The 16,924-nt window shown below is 41.8% G+C and overlaps 1 protein-coding gene across 1 annotated transcript in view; it reads right to left on the bottom strand.

Moving 5' to 3' along the window:
- The window catches only part of JAK1 (Janus kinase 1), a 65,461-nt gene extending 48,857 nt beyond the window's left edge, over positions 1–16,604 (bottom strand). Inside the window, exon 1 of the mRNA XM_032218910.1 lies at positions 16,346–16,604. The gene's annotated coding sequence lies outside the window, so the exon portion shown is untranslated. The remainder of the gene's footprint in view (positions 1–16,345) is intronic.
- Between the last annotated feature and the right edge of the window lie 320 nt (positions 16,605–16,924).

Here is a 16,924-nt window from a genome sequence, read left to right as displayed (position 1 = left end):
ACAGTGTCAGCTAGAAATATTCACTCTCTCTTTTTCCAAGAATGTCTATTTCTGCAGTACTTTTCAGAACTGGAGGATTCTCAGAGGGAAAAGGTTTAGGGAAGTGTAGGAGAGGCACAAATGGAGGAAGAAATCTGACACTGTTTTTTTTTTAATTTATTTCATTAAAAATAAAGCCCAAAATTCTACTATCTATATTTTATGACAGATTCCTCCTTTCATCTAAACTTAAAATAATAATCAATACCCAGATTATGGCTTCTGGCCTTTCAAAGTCTACAAACAGCTTTTTAAACATGTAATTGCATTAGAACTGAATAGGAAGGCCCACACACACAGAAACAAGATTATTCTAAGTAATATTATGTAATTTCATATTATGCAACCCGAAGTTATGAAATCAATGCCAGACCGATTGGTTAATCTAATGAAAAGACTGTTTCTCAAAATCCCTGTTTTAGCTACCAAAACTGTAAAATCCAGGAACAAATATGAAAAGTTGCCGTAATCTTTCTGGAAAACATGAAACTAACTTGACCATTTTCTGTCCATAAAAACAACCCCAAAATGATTCCATGATACAGTTGCTTCATAATTTTCTATCAACCTTGTATAGAAGAATAGTAGTAACATTTATGCTACAGTAGCATTAAAATGTTATTTGAGCTGGGAAAGTTAAACCACTTTTAAGAACAAAATTTCCTAAATGTAACATAGAAACAAAGATGTATCCCCAGCTCTACAGCTGAAAAGTACTTGAAATTTATTCAATAGAAAAATAGAATAGAAAGTTAGCACTGAAGCTGCTTAATAGTGCCAAACCTGAAGATTGCAGTCTTTCCCATAACCGCATTTCCCTAGGCTGGACTCAGATCTGTGAAATTGTCTTTATTCACCTGGATCAGAGATGGTATTCTACCAGTTCAGACCGAGTCACTCGAACCACTAGTGGAAATAGTGGGTGGCCCTGCCCACCAACCCAGTTCTACGGCATCCCATTTAGGCCCTTTTTCGTCAAAAATGCATGCATGAAAGGCTGTGTATTTGCGAACCGGTAGGGAAGGTAAGTGAATACCACCCCTGACCTGGATATTTTATTTGAAAAGTGTGTTTTGAGTTTAATTTGAAAATGATCCATACATCATGATATGTCAAGAAAGCAGCAGTGAGTTTTTACAGTAGAACATTGTTTTCTTAAAATTTAGGGCAATTATATGCATCTTATATGATGTTGTTGCTCAAGAAAGCCTAATAAGAATTATGCATACCTAGAACTGAAAGCTTCTGAATATTTTTGATACATGAGAAAGTATATTCTCTTAATATTATTATGAGATCATTTAATTATATATGTTACTCATCTCATAAGTAATTGTTTCAAGATAATATAACATCTTATGAAATTAGCAATTTTCAATTTCACTGAATCCCCAGTCAGATGAATTTCATATATCCAGTACTCGTCTCTAAATTTATGACTGTGTTAATATCTCTATGGAAATATTCTCCTCAGATAACTTAATTTGGCCATTTATTTACCAGCATAGTAAGTCACAAAGTTTAGTTTTAAAGTTCAATATCTTTCCCACTTTACATTTTCACATTACTAATGATGTAAGGGAAATATTTATAATGATGAGTATTTACTCTCGAAGTTCAGCAGATGACATCACTTAGATGACACTGATTGTCCTATGAAGCTAAAAAGGTAATTTCTGATGAGTACTTGATATGAGAGAATCTGGACCTCCCAGAGATGTACGCTGGAGCAGGGGTCTCTAACCCCTGGGGGTCCGTGGTCTGTGGCATGTCAGCAACGGGCTGCGTAAACAAACAAACCCCCACCCACTGAATGCAGGTAGCACACAAAACCTCTGGTCCATGGAAAAACTTTTCTCCACGGAACCGTTCCCTGGTACCCAAAAGATTGGGGGCCACTTGGCTAAAGAGTGAACAATGCAGCAGCAAACAAGTTCTGTAAGATTTCCAAGCCAACTGCATAACTACAGTAACTAGGAGTTGAGCTCCACTTGAGATTATCCTTGATTTTTGTATATTTCAAAATGGCTATAACACAACTTTTATTGCATAGTGACCAAATCTATTAAAGCTATTTTGCATTTTGAGACCTTAGTTTGGCCTATTACTGCTATGGGCACAATATTTTACCACAGTTATAAATCAAATGAGATAGAACGTTGGTCTTACCTGAACGTGTCTTTTAAGAGGAAGGGGGGAGTGGTCACATGTGGTATTCTCAAAGCCTGATTGGTCCAAAGACTGAGAGCAAACTCTTAATACTGGTGCTTTCCAATCCTAGCCCAGTTTCCTCTCAGTCTTTCTTGGTCCAAGTACTGTTGAGAATATTCTGGTAGGATTTCTATTTATTTCAATCTGATCTCTCATTTGGTTTAATTGGGCATTTTAAAAGTTTTTTCTAAATTGTGCAGCTGCAGCCCCAAGGGACAGCTCTCTGCCTCAGGTGGTTGGGGAGGGCCCTGTGGGGCATTTTGCCTCCCCCCCATGGTCCCGGAGCCTCAGCCCTATCCCCAGGATTGCGGGGGTGCCAGCTCCAGGATTCAGCTGCGGAGGGGGCAGCTCTCCTTTAAGGGAACAGCGGTGAAAGCGGCTTCTGGAGTGCACGAGCCACCCGCGGAGCCATCGATTGATCTGGGCAGCTGCTGCTTTGCCAGGTTTATTGCTTTGCATTGCAAGGGGCGATTGGGGGTGAGGAGTGCGGCCTGGGTGCCGCATGGCTCCCCGCAACATCGATTTGAGCAGTACCGGCTCCTGGAAGCCAGGCTGAGCCGTGCGGGTTGCCTGCGACTCCTCGCCCATGCACAGAGCTCCGGTGGCCATTTTGGCTGCCGCCACGTGCGCAAGGCCTCTGATTCTCCCTGCTATGTTTCGTGAGGCCTAGCCAAGGGGGGTTTTGGCCTAGTTTTTCCATAGTCCTGCCAGGTCCAGATCCAGCGGGGCCTACAGAGGCCTGTGTTTCCTGCTTCCTTCGTCAGACATGTGGAGTAGGCTATTGACGAGGGGGCAGAGATTCCCAGGGCCAGGTGGTGGGCCCAATCAGGGGTGGAGAAGACCTTGACCAGGGGGTGGGGCAAGGGGTTCCCCTTGGGTTCCTTGGCTGCCCAGCGCCCGTCTAGGTCCTCCACCAGGGAGAAGGCCAGGCGACACAGGTCAATTGAGAAAATGTTTGCCAGGGCAGAGAGGCAGGCCAAGTCAGCTGTGCCCTCATCCCGGGACAGGTCCCGATCTCCTCTCGGGCCTATTTCTAGCCGTTCTTCCCCTAGGGGGTTAGCCCTTCTTTTCCCTCAGTCTCTCCTGACAGGCCTCATGCCTACTCCAGGAGGAGGGGATCCCCCTCTCCCTCAGGTGATCCTTTGGAGGGTACGTCTAGGGGACCCTTCCCTTCGTGCAGGTGGCTCCCCAGGGGCCTAGTTCTGCTTATGGCGATATAGAGGATTTGGATCAACTCCCTGAAGGTCTTAAAAGGCTTATTTCTGCAGCCATTTCGCAAGGCATTGCCTAGCGGGATAAGAGCTCTTTTTCTTCCAGACATGGGGGGTCTGGGCTGGACCCAGTATCATGCTTCCTCTCCTTCCATGGTTAGCAAAGCCTCGGTCATGGGGGAGGAAAATCTCCAGGACATGGGTTTCTTGGAGGACAAAGATGTGGTCCCCTCAGATGAGTCCTCTTCTTCGGGCCTCTTTGTCCCAGCCATGTTCAAGATTCTCTTGGGCAAGGCAAGGAAAACCACCAAGGTGGGGACTGGGGACCCTTCAGTGCCTCCACCTAGGGATCCTGACATGGCAATGTTTTCTGCCATGGCAACGAACAAGGAGGAGATTCCAGCCCCTCCCTTGTTTATGGAGGTCCTGATCCACCACTGCAAACAGCCGCAAATCTGGACCAGTTGCCAAGTCGCAACTAGTCATAGGCCAACAACTATCTTCAGAATTAATCTGTGCTTAGTATTACACATGAGAACTAATCCTGCATTACAAGTAAACAACTGGAGGACGTGGCAGCTATTTTTCTCCTGTCAATATTTCTTGCACTATAGAAATAAGAGAAGGCAAAACAATTTATTTTGATACTGGGCAGATAAACAAGAGATACCTACTAGATATACTATTTCTCTCCAAGCAAGAAGACTTGCAAATAAAGTTAACTTTGACTCCAAAAATGGCCAAATATTACTCCTACTTACCACTTTTGTTCTAGAATTGGCAAAACGGGTCACTCACTGTCTTTTACATTTAAATTCTAATCCTGTTCTCCTTTCTTTCATAAATTTGAAATAGCTTTAATCTCATTTTAGTTTGCTTTTCACCAGAAGCATAATTTACTGGTGCAAACCATGTTGAAGTGGAACTTTGACCTCAGTCCAGACTGTCTAATTAAAAAAAAATCATTGCAAATATTTCCTTTTGAATCAGTGCAGCTTGGATAGAACAAAAATGGTCACCATTTAGATGTCATAATAAGAGAGCTGAAGTTGCTTCTTGGCTGAAAAGCAAAACGTCTTCAAGAAAAACCAGAAACTCTTGAAAAACACCTTTGGGACAATCATGACCTGGATGATTGAGAATCTTCATAGACATAATAAGAGTTGCAAGTAATTCTGATTTAGCATTTATAAATGGGGTCATCAGCAGAAATAGCTAAACAATGTTGACCTTCAGTGTAAATACAGGATTACAGAGTTGTGTGTCTCTAATCAGCATACCAAAGAATTATAGTCTGGATGAGCAGAAAGGATAAACAAAATTAATTAGGAAATTAACCATCCAATTATGTCTTAATCTAAATTCCTAATTTGTCATTTGTTTGAAATCCACTGAAAGCAGATTATCTATTCTGTTAGCATAGGGACAATATGCCAAGATCTGCTATAATTTGATCTAGGGAAACTCTCCTCCTTTCATAACCTGGAGGCAGATCCTTTGGGTGGCCAGGAACAGAATGATATCATGAAAGGGTAGGGGAGCAATTTTTAATTTTATTTTTATTTTAGGGCTTCAGGTCACCTCATCAGATCCACAGAATCACTGATGTAGGATTTAAACCAGAATGAAGCAGGGATAAGAAAGCGGAAAACATTGCTTAAGCAGATGCAGGTTACATATAAATTAAATATCGTATGCAATAAAAATTGCAGTGTGTTAAAAACCAATTTTATTTGAGATGATTTAAGATTGCCTAAAGCCAAAAGTTTCCACAAAATGTTTAATAAAATGTGTTGGTTGGAAAAGATGTACCAGATTCCTTTGGATTTTTCCTTAGCACTCCTGATTAATTGATACTCTTTTCTCCACTTTTGACAGTTTACAATATAATGTCTGAGCTAAAGTGATCAAAATTGTACACACAGTATGGATACATAGGTGTGTCCATGTGCACATTTAAAGAAAAAACAGTTATTGCTGCCTTTCATTTAATTGGTTTCTATTGCAATATTACTGATGCAATTATAACACTAATTGCATCAGTATAATTGACTGTCAACTGTTACATGAGTAAATTTCACCTATAACTTACTTCGTTGGAGGAAGGCTCCTCTGGTACAAATCATGTGCAGTTTGTAGTAGTAGTTGTTTTTTGGGGGGGATGAAATATGCATATCTATCTTGTCCAACAATAGTTATTTATTTGATGAATAAATCTGTTACTTAATAACATGCACACATTATGAAATTTACCCTAGAGTCTGCAGCGGATATTCTTTTAGCAAACCAAAAGATTTATTCTGCAGCTCTGAAGCAGTATCATGTTAACAACAGTCTTCCTGTTTGAGTTTACTTATTATGACAGACCTCAGGATACAAACTTAAAGACTGGTCAGCCTACACAAAAATCTTTGAAAGAGAACTTTGAACACTATTTTTAGTCTTCTAGTCTGCAGTGGGAGGGAAGTGGGGAACAAACATAGCAAATCATCTGAGACTCTAGCAATTTGAGGCTCTTCTTTTACAACCAAGTTAAAAACACCAACCGCTTCCAGCAACACAACATTACACTGATTTTGCTGTAAGACGAATAAGATCAAGGTAACATAAGAAAGCCAAGTTTTAATGTTACTTTTTTCTGGTAGTTTATATAATTTATAAAAGCATATTTTTTTGCAAGCCACTACATTTTGGACCAACTGAAGTTTCCAGATACTCTTCAAGAGCAGACCCACGCAGAGTGCATTACAATAGTTCAACTGGGAGGTGATCAGGGCATGTGTTCTGACCTAGCTTCTGAAGAGCATGAAGCAAGCTCCTGGTCCTGACAAAAACTCATTTTATTAATTTACTGTGAATTCTGCTCATCCACATCCAGAAAAGTCTTTCAAGGGAGGATTTACAGTCACAGACCTTATCTGGCTTGGAAAGCTGCCAGGCCGATATCTGCAAACCTTGGCAAGGAGTCTGGGAGAGTTACAAACCAATTAAGCAAGCTAATTGTCTCCTGCAACTCCAATCCCCTTTCACTCTTTTATTTCCTCTGGGAGGGGCCATTCATCGTCCACCTGTGCTTTACTCCCAAATTGACCCCTGTCTTTAGCTGTTCCCCTTCATCTGGCAACTCTGCGATTGTCTGAATCTGAAGGCAGCTGATAACGGCATATGGCTTTGCCCACCCCCTCTCTGCCTCCGACACAGAGCCCTCATCAGAGCCTTCCCCAGACTCCAGGACTGGCCCATGTTCCTCCCCAACCTCCTCACCGTCCGAATCTGCCATCAGCTCTGCTGGCGATCCACAACAGCATGGGAGACTGTTAGTCCAGGAAGGGGATAGTTCGCGCACAACACGGCAAAGACTTTCTTGGTCACAACTGCCACTTGCTCAAGTAGGAGATGCAAGTACAAGAGAACCTCCAAATTAGGGGGGGGGGAATCTTGAAAATATTTTAACCCAAAAGTGCTCATTTTCACCAAACCACCATAAACACAATCATACCCCTCCTTTTCTCCAACAGCTGAAGATGGTTAGCCTAGATATCTACATTGTTAACAGTCTAGAATAGATAGGAAAGCAGAAGAATAATTAGTCATGTGGAGATGACTAGAGGGACATGTGTAATGTCAAACATTTGGAAAAAATTATCATGCAAAATGTAGAGCAGAGCTATCATATTTGGGGAGTATAAGATGCACTTTCCTCCCCCCAAAAGTGGGTAGAAATGTCTCTGTGACGTATACTCCAATATTGTGGTGGGGGGAGGGAGGGAGGTTGGTGTGGCACCGATCAGCCATCACCAGCGGGTGGTGGCAGTGAACGGGCTGCAGGTGAACTGGCCATGGTGAAAAGGCAGCAGTGAATGGTCCATGGCAAATGGGCTGTGCCAATGGGCAGCGGCAAACAGGCCATGGCAAATGGGCCGCGTTGAACGGCAGTGGCGGCAGTGAACCAGGCTGCCAGATGAATACTGCATGGATGCTGGAGGCAGAGGCAGATTATTTTTCTCCCTTGTTTTCCTCCCCAAAAGCTAGATGTGTCTTATAGTCCCCGAGCATCTTTATAGTCCAAAAATACGGTATTCTGTTTCAGCACATATTCAAAGTTTATTAGATAACAATGGTTAAAGAAGATTATCTGAGGCTTCTGGATTATTGTTGCCCACAGGCCCTTTTTATTCTTAATTTTGAACATAATCCTCATTTATAGGAAAAAAAACCAAGGATAACTAAAAGCCAAATGTTTGGCGAGACTGACTGTTGCTTTGCCAAATGAAGAAAAATGCTCCATCCCCAATCTCTGGTTCTATCGAGCAAATTTGTGCAAATTGTATTATCCAGTGGCTAAACTTTATCATGACCCTGGCATTAAGATAAAAGTGCAGATGTATGCACATGTGTTTATATCAGTATATAAATGGGATTACATGAAAAGGCATTCTTTGGAAGAAATTAAATTCCATTTTATTCTGTTTTGTTAGGGTGGGGATCCTAAACCAGACATTTTAGGAGGCACTATTGAGCCATACAAAAGAGGGTTGATCAGATAATGACCGTCAATGTAGCTATTAGAAAAATTCAATTAAAATAAGTCTTGGAAATGTAGTCAAAATCCAGGTTCATTTTATCATATGTGATGTCTTGCATATATGTGAAAATATACTGGATAAATATAACAATGCCAATGCCAAAAATATTTAAGATATAAATTTAATGAAACCTGAAGCTTTTCTTTTAGGTATGATGGACAAGTCAATTGAAAAAACAATTTGGGGTGCTATTCCTTCACATGGTATTGGCTGTGAGGATTGTACTTGCCAAACACTAGAAAGAAAAAGAGATGCCAACTGTTGAAAATGGATTTTGAAATTAACTGAATTAACAGAGATAATTTAAATTAAAAAAAAAGTAATATAAGATTAGGATCAATAATTCCTCTGTCAGCGATCTCTCATTCAAAACGGTTCTGAAGTTACATGGGCTAAGCGAGTGGTGCTTATAACTGATCTTCATCCCAGCAATCTCATGGGCATGATCCAGGTGCTGGGGAACCAGCTTGCATCTCACAATCACATGATCATCATTCCCGGCCAGCTTCCCACAAGCAAAATCAATGGGGAAACCAACAGGGAAAGTCATATGTTGCTCCTGCCATTGCTTCTCCCAAATAGTTTGGCTATAGAGGAAGATGATTCCAGGAATCTTGTACCCATGTTTTCCTGAAAATAAGACCAGGTCTTATATTAATTTTTACTCCAAATGGCACATTAGGGCTTATTTTCCAGACAGGTCTTATTTTGGGGGAAATAGGGTAATAAATGTATCTGCCTGACTGACAATCTTAACTGGGGTTTATTTTTGGAGGTAGGACTTATATTACAAGTATCCCAAAAATCAGCTAAGGCTTATTTTCCAGTTGGGTCTTATTTGGGGAAAACACAGTATGTGAACTTACAGCTGCCTTTCTGTGAAAAATAGATGTTTCTTCTTTTAAAGGAGAAATGTAGAAAAAGCAGACTTCAAGCTGAAGCCCTTTAAATGTTATTGTAAAACAGAAGACTTGTTATGCTTTTGCTGAACCTTAAATTATGCTACAATTTATGGTTAGATTATGGGCTCAGTGGAAAAGCCTTTATGTAAACAATTCTGTCTAGGATAATGAATCAGGACATGTTTAAAGGGTTCCTAATAACCGATGGATAACAGTGTTTACTATATGAACAACATGTTGCTATAAATAACAAGTTTCCATGTAAACTTACTACAGTAACTTTTACAAATTCTTTTTGTAAGTTTGAGTATCCCAATTTATTCATATCCTAATATTGCAAATGAAGGCAATATATGTCCCTTAGGATAATGTGGTGCCGCAGTGGTTAGAATGCAGCACCATAGGCTACTTCTGCTGACTGCCAGTTGGCAGTTCAATTCTCACCAGGCTCAAGGTTGACTCAGCCTTCCATCCTTCTGAAGTCGGTAAAATGAGGACCCAGATTGTTGGGGGCATAGGCTGACTCTGTAACTGTTGTAAAGCCACTGGAAGTCTATTGCTATAATGTTTCAGATCCAATCTGAGTCAGCCCACAGAGACCAAGGTTTATTCTTCCAAGCTTTCAGACTCATGCTGGGGAACTTCTCTCTCTCCAGAATATAGACACAGTAGAGAGACAGAAGCTCCCTGAGGATGAGCTCCAGCATGTATCCAAAAGTTGGGAAGAATAAACATCTGGTTCCAATGACCAACTCAGATTGATCCCACAATATGCTAAAATTGATTATATACTAATAGTTATACTGCTTTGCCATCATAGGACACTAAAATAAAACATTCTTATGTATGTCATTTGGTGTCTGAAATATTGTAGCAAGTTTGGGTAATGAACTGTCTGTCACGAAATAACTAAGCTCAAAGAGCACCAAGGGGACCCCTCATTGTAGCAATGAAGCAGGAAAAACAGACAATATGGAATAGATTTGGTTATGCATAACATAATGTTTTAACTTGAAATTGTATTTATTAGAGACTATCAAAGGAAAAATTTAAACAGGTAATGATAATATATTTAAGAGGTTAATTTACAGCAAGAAGGATACGGGCAGTTTTATAAAGAAGACTGATAATTTAGAAAAGCTGGTTAAATTGTGACAGAAACCTAAAAAAGACCCCTCGCATCCTGGACATAAATTGTTTCAGTCTCCTACCCTCACAATGATGCTATAGGGCACTGCACACCAAGACAACTAGACCAGTGTTTCCCAACCTTGGCAACTTGAAGATGTCCGGACTTCAACTCCCAGAATTCCCCAGTCAGCATTCGCTGGCTGGGGAATTCTGGGAGTTGAAGTCCGGACATCTTCAAGTTGCCAAGGTTGGGAAACACTGAACTAGACACAAGAACATTTTTTTCCGAATGCCATCACTCTGTTAAACAAATAATTCCCTCAACCCACTGTCAAACCATTCACTAAGTCTGCATTACTATTACTATTAGTCTTCTCACAGTTCCCATGACCCATCTCCTCCCACTTATGACTGCAGGACTGTAAACTTTGTTGCTTGTATCCTTATGATTTACATTGACGTTTCCTGATTGCTTATTTGCACCCTATGACTATCATTAAGTGTTGTTACCTTATGATTCTTGATGAGTGTATCTTGTCTTTTTATGCACACTGGGAGGCATATGCACCAAAGACAAATTCCTTGTGTGTCCAATCACATTTGGCCAATAAAGAATTCTATTCTATTCTAAAAAGAGACTGATAAAAAAAGATATCATAAAGGCGAAGAGAAACACAAAAATGACTAATAACGAATTATGTGATGGCGGTTGAAGTATTGTCCCTGTGCATTAATAACAGGGTAGGGTTTTAGATGACTTCAAAGTGAATACTGGCAAGACAGAGAGGTTGGTCTTTTTCTTTTTTTGGAGGGGGAGGCAGGAACCTCTGGTCTTTTTACCATATTTGGTACTGGATGCAGTGGCACTGCTCCAGGCCGATCTGGGTGCAACCTGGGAATCCTTTTGGACTTGGCACTCCTGCTAGAGTAGCAGTCTTAGCTAGGAGGGCCCTTGTACAGTTTCCTGTTATGTGTGCCAGTTGGACAGTGAGGGCTCTACTTCAGTCACACATGCCCTGATTATCTCCAGAATGGACTACTCTAATGTGCTGTACATGAGGCTACTCTTGAAAAGCATCTGAGGGAATGGGTTGTTAAGAAGTATAGAACATAAATAAATCTGGAGGCTTCAGCTGGTTTGGAATGTAACTGGGCAGAGGGTTACATGGTCCCCTAGGAAGGTACATACTTCACCTCTGAGTGCTACATTGGTTGCCAATTTACATCTGGGTAAAATCCAAGGTGCTGTTTTTGACTTTCAAAGGCCTTCCTGACATGGGATCAGGTTTCTCTGAGGTAAAAAAATATGCCTACTGTCCCTGTCCTACTGTCCCCATTGATATGTACTCATTTTATGTGTTCATGGCATGTTATACTTCGTTATATCCATTTATTTGTACCAAATCTCATGCAATAATGTCCATGTCTATACTAATACCTGTTACCTGTGCATGTTGACAAATAAATAAATAAAAGAAAAGAAAAAATAAGAATGAGTGTGTGAATTGCGCTTGATTATTTTCAGGCTGCAGTTGCAATTCTTGTGCTTGGATCTGTATTGCTATGGGGAGGTGGGGTGGGGAATATATTCACATGGAACAGCAGGCCAGATTTTGAAACAAAAGAGGAAGAGGAGTAAGGAGGCAGACTGTTCTTCCAATGTCTTATAAATGATGGACATAAAGTAGATACAGAAGAATGCTTGGAAATGTCAACAGCTGACAGTGAAATGCGAGGGTATATGCACGCCAAGAACAGTGCATGCTACACCTCTGTTCCACAAGCTGCATTGGTTGTCAGTTTTATTCCCAGATCCAATCCAAGGTGCCAGGTTTAACTTTTAAAGCCCTTCATGGCATGACTGAGGACAGCCTCTCCCTGATTATATCAGCTTATCACAGATCGCCAGGCAAGGCATGCTCCGTGAATCATCAGCTAGGAGCCTACACAGGTTCCAGGAGATATGCCTCTCTGCTTTGCTGGCTGCCTTATGGAAACGTTTTTCCTCTAAGACTAGATTGGCTCCATCTGTTGACATCCCAGAAATCCTTCAAGACTTGTTTATGTTTCAGATCTGTGGCTCTGAAGGCATACCTTGATGGCTTTTTGCTGAGGTAGCCATTTTTATTATCTATCTGCCTAAGGTTTTTATATTTTTTTTTATAAATTAGCTTTAAATGGGATTTTTACATTTTTTAACATATTAGTTGTTTTGATTGTTGTACGCTGTCCAGAGTAGCTCTTTGTGAACATTTGGTTCATAAATAAGAAGTTTCATATCCATGGGAACTAAATTGTATTTTATTGGAATGGTCAATGACTTTGGAGGCTGTTAACTATTTTATCCTTATCTTCTCACAAAGTAGTTTTAAAGTATCATTTGTGAGGGTTCTAAATTTTGCTAAAATCAAGTCTCTTGCAATAACTTTATCGAGTTTAGAATTATCATCTTCAACTAGAAAGGTCTTCAGACATCTGACTTGAGTGCTTTTAGCATCTCCTTGAAACTGCTGGGAAACGTTATGCAGAATTCCTCAATGCATTATTACTACTGTGATGACAGATTTATTTTTTGTCATGTCTGCTTTTAAAGCAGTCTGCAGGAAATGCAATAACTTTTACCTAGCTTTTAATAATTGAGATTAAATGCAGACAAAGTAGAAATAACTTTCAAATAGTCCCTTGGCTCACAAGCAGGCTGGTAGGTAGCAATTCCTGCAGCAAAGCATGAATGTGGTTGGGCGGGATAGCTGCTGCCAACTGCAGGAAGGCACGCCAATGATGTCATGGTACAATTGCACTAGGTGTGGGGGGAGTGGCTGCTGCTTAATATGGGAGAGCACACAGGTGTCTGATGTGGCATGAGTGCATGTGGATGGGTGCTGCAGAGTGCAAGTGGGAGGGTGCTGATGTACACACTACACACACATTTTCCGAAAATAAGACCCAACCAGAAAATAAGGCCTAGCATGATTTTTCAGGATGCTCCTAATATAAGCCCGTTATGGCGAACCTATAGCACACATGCCAGAGGTGGCACACATCTGTGGACACATCCGCTGTTGCCAGCGTTCTTCTGGGTTCCGTCATGCGCATGTGCTCCAGCCAGCTGCTCTCTTCCGGATCTGCGTGTGTGTGCTGGAAACTGGAAGAGAACCCGGAAGAGTGCAGCTGGAACCCAGAAATGCTGTGCGCATTCGCACCGGACAGCTGCTCTATTCTTGGTTCTGGCGCATGCATGCACTTCAGTTTCAGCACCGAGGCTGAAAAGGTTAACCATCACTGTTATAAGCCCTACTCCCAAATAAGCCCCAGTTAGATTGTCAGCCAGATGCATTTAGTGATTCCCCCAAAATAAGACCTATTTTGAAAATAAACCCTGATGCATCTTTTGAGTAAAAATTAATATAAGACCTGGTCTTATTTTCAGAGAAACACGCTAGTGACACACACCCATTCTTCATATGGATAGAAATTGTACATACATACTTGAAACAGACAGAAAACTCACAGGATGTGGGTGATACTTTTATGGTCAATTATAAATACATTTGGTGTACTAGTTAAAGAATCAAGCTAGAAACCAGGAGACCATGGTTCTAGTCCCCTTGAGGCAAAGCCAGGTTGGGCTGACTCTTGCTCGCCCTAGGCAATGGCAAACACTTTCCGAAAATCTTGCCAAGAAAACTGCAGGGACTTGTCCTGGCAGTCACTAGGAGTCAATACTGACTTAAAGAAAGCACGAAGTATGCAAGAAAAGAAGCTCCAAGTATTTTAAGAGAAATAGAAATAAAGTCTAAACTTTTTAGTAGATGTCTACATTGAAGATTTCCTGATTTCTATATTCATCATTTAATTTTCTAATAATTTATACTGGAAAAAATTTAAAGAGACAGAAAAGAGCTAGGTTTTTAAACTAATAGTTACACATTTCGGCCATTTTCTACCTGTTAGCAACACTATTTTAATATTATCTAATTTTAACACTAGCATTTGCAGATAGCCGTGGCAACCCCACAATGATGAAGTATAGTGTAATGTCACAACACAAACCCCATGCTTTGGATTTGTGTCATGGCCTTACATATAAGTACATAGGAGCAGGTGTTTACGTCAGAGGTATTTTTTCACTTGCCCACATCTTTTTTTTCAGTCAGTAAATTCAGACTGACCAATCTCCTGTCCCAAGCCAAGTTTACTATTGCAAAAGGCATCCTAGAGTTGAATGTACCATTTGTGCATCATTTTCTACATAAGACAATTGATGCCTTTATTTTGGGGCAAAGTTACTATGGAGCCTTTTTTCCATGACAAAATTCCTAGTCTGCCAGATTGAGATGACATGGGTTCTTTTTCCTTATTTGTTCCCCTCTATTTGTCCTGGACTGATGATATCTTTTCTTACTCCCAATTAAGGAATTTCCAGTTTTTTTTTAATTATTAAAGAGACTTTGCACAATAATTTAGGAGTATACATCATAAAATAACAGCACAAATCAATACTACATAATAAAACAAAGTGTAAAAATCAGAATGCAAGGCTATATAGAAACAACATAAATGCTGGAAGAAGAAAAAACCTAAAACCCCATTCACCCATCAGCTCATTTACTCCCACACTCAATACTTGGGCGCAAAAACCCCACAGAACTTTAAAGGCAGCTAGGCTAATTGAACATGGTGGCAGGAGCTTTGATATGTAGGTAAACCTCAACAGTTTCATTTAATGACTGTTTGAAGTTACAGCATTGAAAAAAGTGACTTATGACCATTTTTCCACACTTATGACCGTTGCATGGTCACACGGCCAGAATTCAGATGCTTTGCCAACTACTTCATATTTATGACCATGTGTAGTGTCCTAGGGGGGTCATGTGTTCACTTTTTATGACCTGACAAGCAAAGTCAATGGGGAAGCTGATTCACTTAACTGTAGTTCTATTTTAATAACTGCAGTGATTCACTTAATGTGCATCAAAAAAAGGTTGTAAAATGGGGCAAAACCCACTTAACAGTGTTTCACTTACCAACAGAAATTTGGGGCTCAATTGTGGGCATAAATCAAGGACTACCTGCACCAGATTTGCTCTAATTTATCCCTTAATTACTAGAGCCGTGGTGGTACAGTGTAGAATGCAGGACTGCAGGCTACTTTTGCTGACTGTCAGCAGTTTGAGTCTCGCCGCCACCGGCTGAAGGTTGATTCAGCCTTTCAGGTTGGTAAGATTGTTGGGGACAATATGCTGACTCTGAAAACACTTAGAGAGGGCTGTAAAGCACTGGGAAGCAGTATATAAGTCCAAGTACTAAGCTACTACCTATAGCAAACATGGTTGGCTTCTGAGCACATAAAGCCGACCAATCTTCAGGAAACAAAACCCAGTTAAAAACATGCAACCAAGAGGGAAAGTGGTTGCAAAAGCTAAATAGGTTTCCTAAATCCCCCATGTTGTCAGTTAGTGAAGACCTCATTTTATCAACATCGTGATGGTCACCGATCAGGAATAGGAAGGGGGGAGCGGGGGGGGGGGAGACGACTGACAACCTGAAACCATGATCAGAATTGATCCTCTTGCGGCAAAGTCCAGAAGACACGAAGAAATTGAAGTCAAGGGGGAAGGAGGGAGCAGAGGGAGATACACTTGGAAGCAGCAGCAATCCAAAGAATAACTTTTATAAACAGGATGTCTGCCAGAGCCACTGGAGGGGCTGTTTACAGCTAACAGGAGGAGAACTTTACACGCAAAAAGGGAAGGAAGCGGCTTCGCTTTTTTCTCTCTCCGCTCTTCTTTCCTTTCGCTACTAAACTTCTTATCACGCCAATATCATCACGCCCCCCCCCCACTCCTCAGTTCACCTGGCTCTTCCCTAACCCCGGATCAAGCTACCGCCTTCGGAAAACAAGACAGCCCTGCCCTCCCGCGGGAGGATATGGGGGACGGGGGTGGAGAAGCAAAATGGAGCGGAAGGGTGGAAGGGCTTGCCAGGCAGGCGAATGCCCGCGCCGCGTAGGGAAGGCGAACGGGGGAGAAGGGAGGTCCGATTAAGCCTCGCTCCTGCCCGGAGGGCGGAGGGTGTCGTGGGAAGGCAGCTCCAGCCTTTGGCCCGGGGTGGGGGAGAGAAGAGGGGGCTGCCTCCTCCCCGCTGCCCCACTTCTTTCCCGGACTCCCCGAGCGCCCCCCCTTTTTTTTCTCCCCCCCTTCCGGAATCCACCAGCTGAAACGAAGGCACAGCTCCGCTTCCCCCACCCCCACTCCGCACTCACCCCTTCCGACGTCTCCCCGAAGAAAAGCGGGTGCGGGACACCACCAGCACCCCGCTCTCACTCCCTGTCCGGCATATGCCCTCTTCTCCTCCAGCCTTGACGGAGGGAGTTTCTAAATCGTTCTTGCAGCCCACGCGTTTACATCCGAAATCGACGACACCCCCGCTGGATGCTGACTGACCCGTCGAGCCGCCAGCGTTCTTCGGTCCCTACGAAGACGCCACTGCTGCGGAGCTCTGCGCATGCGCCGGGGATTGCCCCGGAGCAGGCGCACTGAACACTACGAAGCGAAGCTTAGGGACTTCAGGTGTTGTTGTTTTTTTTAACCCCGGGATATTCTATTTCTTAAACGGATATCTGTTCCAAGACTGCAACGGAAGGTGACTGACCCGACGTCAGCCTTTTTTTTTACCGCATCGCCAGGCAGTGGCGCATTAGAAACCTAATGAAGAATTGCAATGTGGCTTATAAAAATTTTTTTTTTCAAATTGTTGCCACTGCGGCTTCGATCTTGTTTGTTTGTTTACATCCCGATTTTATAATTTTGTCTAAGTAACTCAAGGCAGTGAACATACCTAA

The sequence above is a fragment of the Thamnophis elegans genome, chromosome 5 (genome assembly GCF_009769535.1).
Source record: "Thamnophis elegans isolate rThaEle1 chromosome 5, rThaEle1.pri, whole genome shotgun sequence".
NCBI lineage: Eukaryota > Metazoa > Chordata > Lepidosauria > Squamata > Colubridae > Thamnophis > Thamnophis elegans.
Note: the sequence above shows the minus strand (reverse complement) of the source record. Positions and strands in the feature narration are given on the sequence as shown.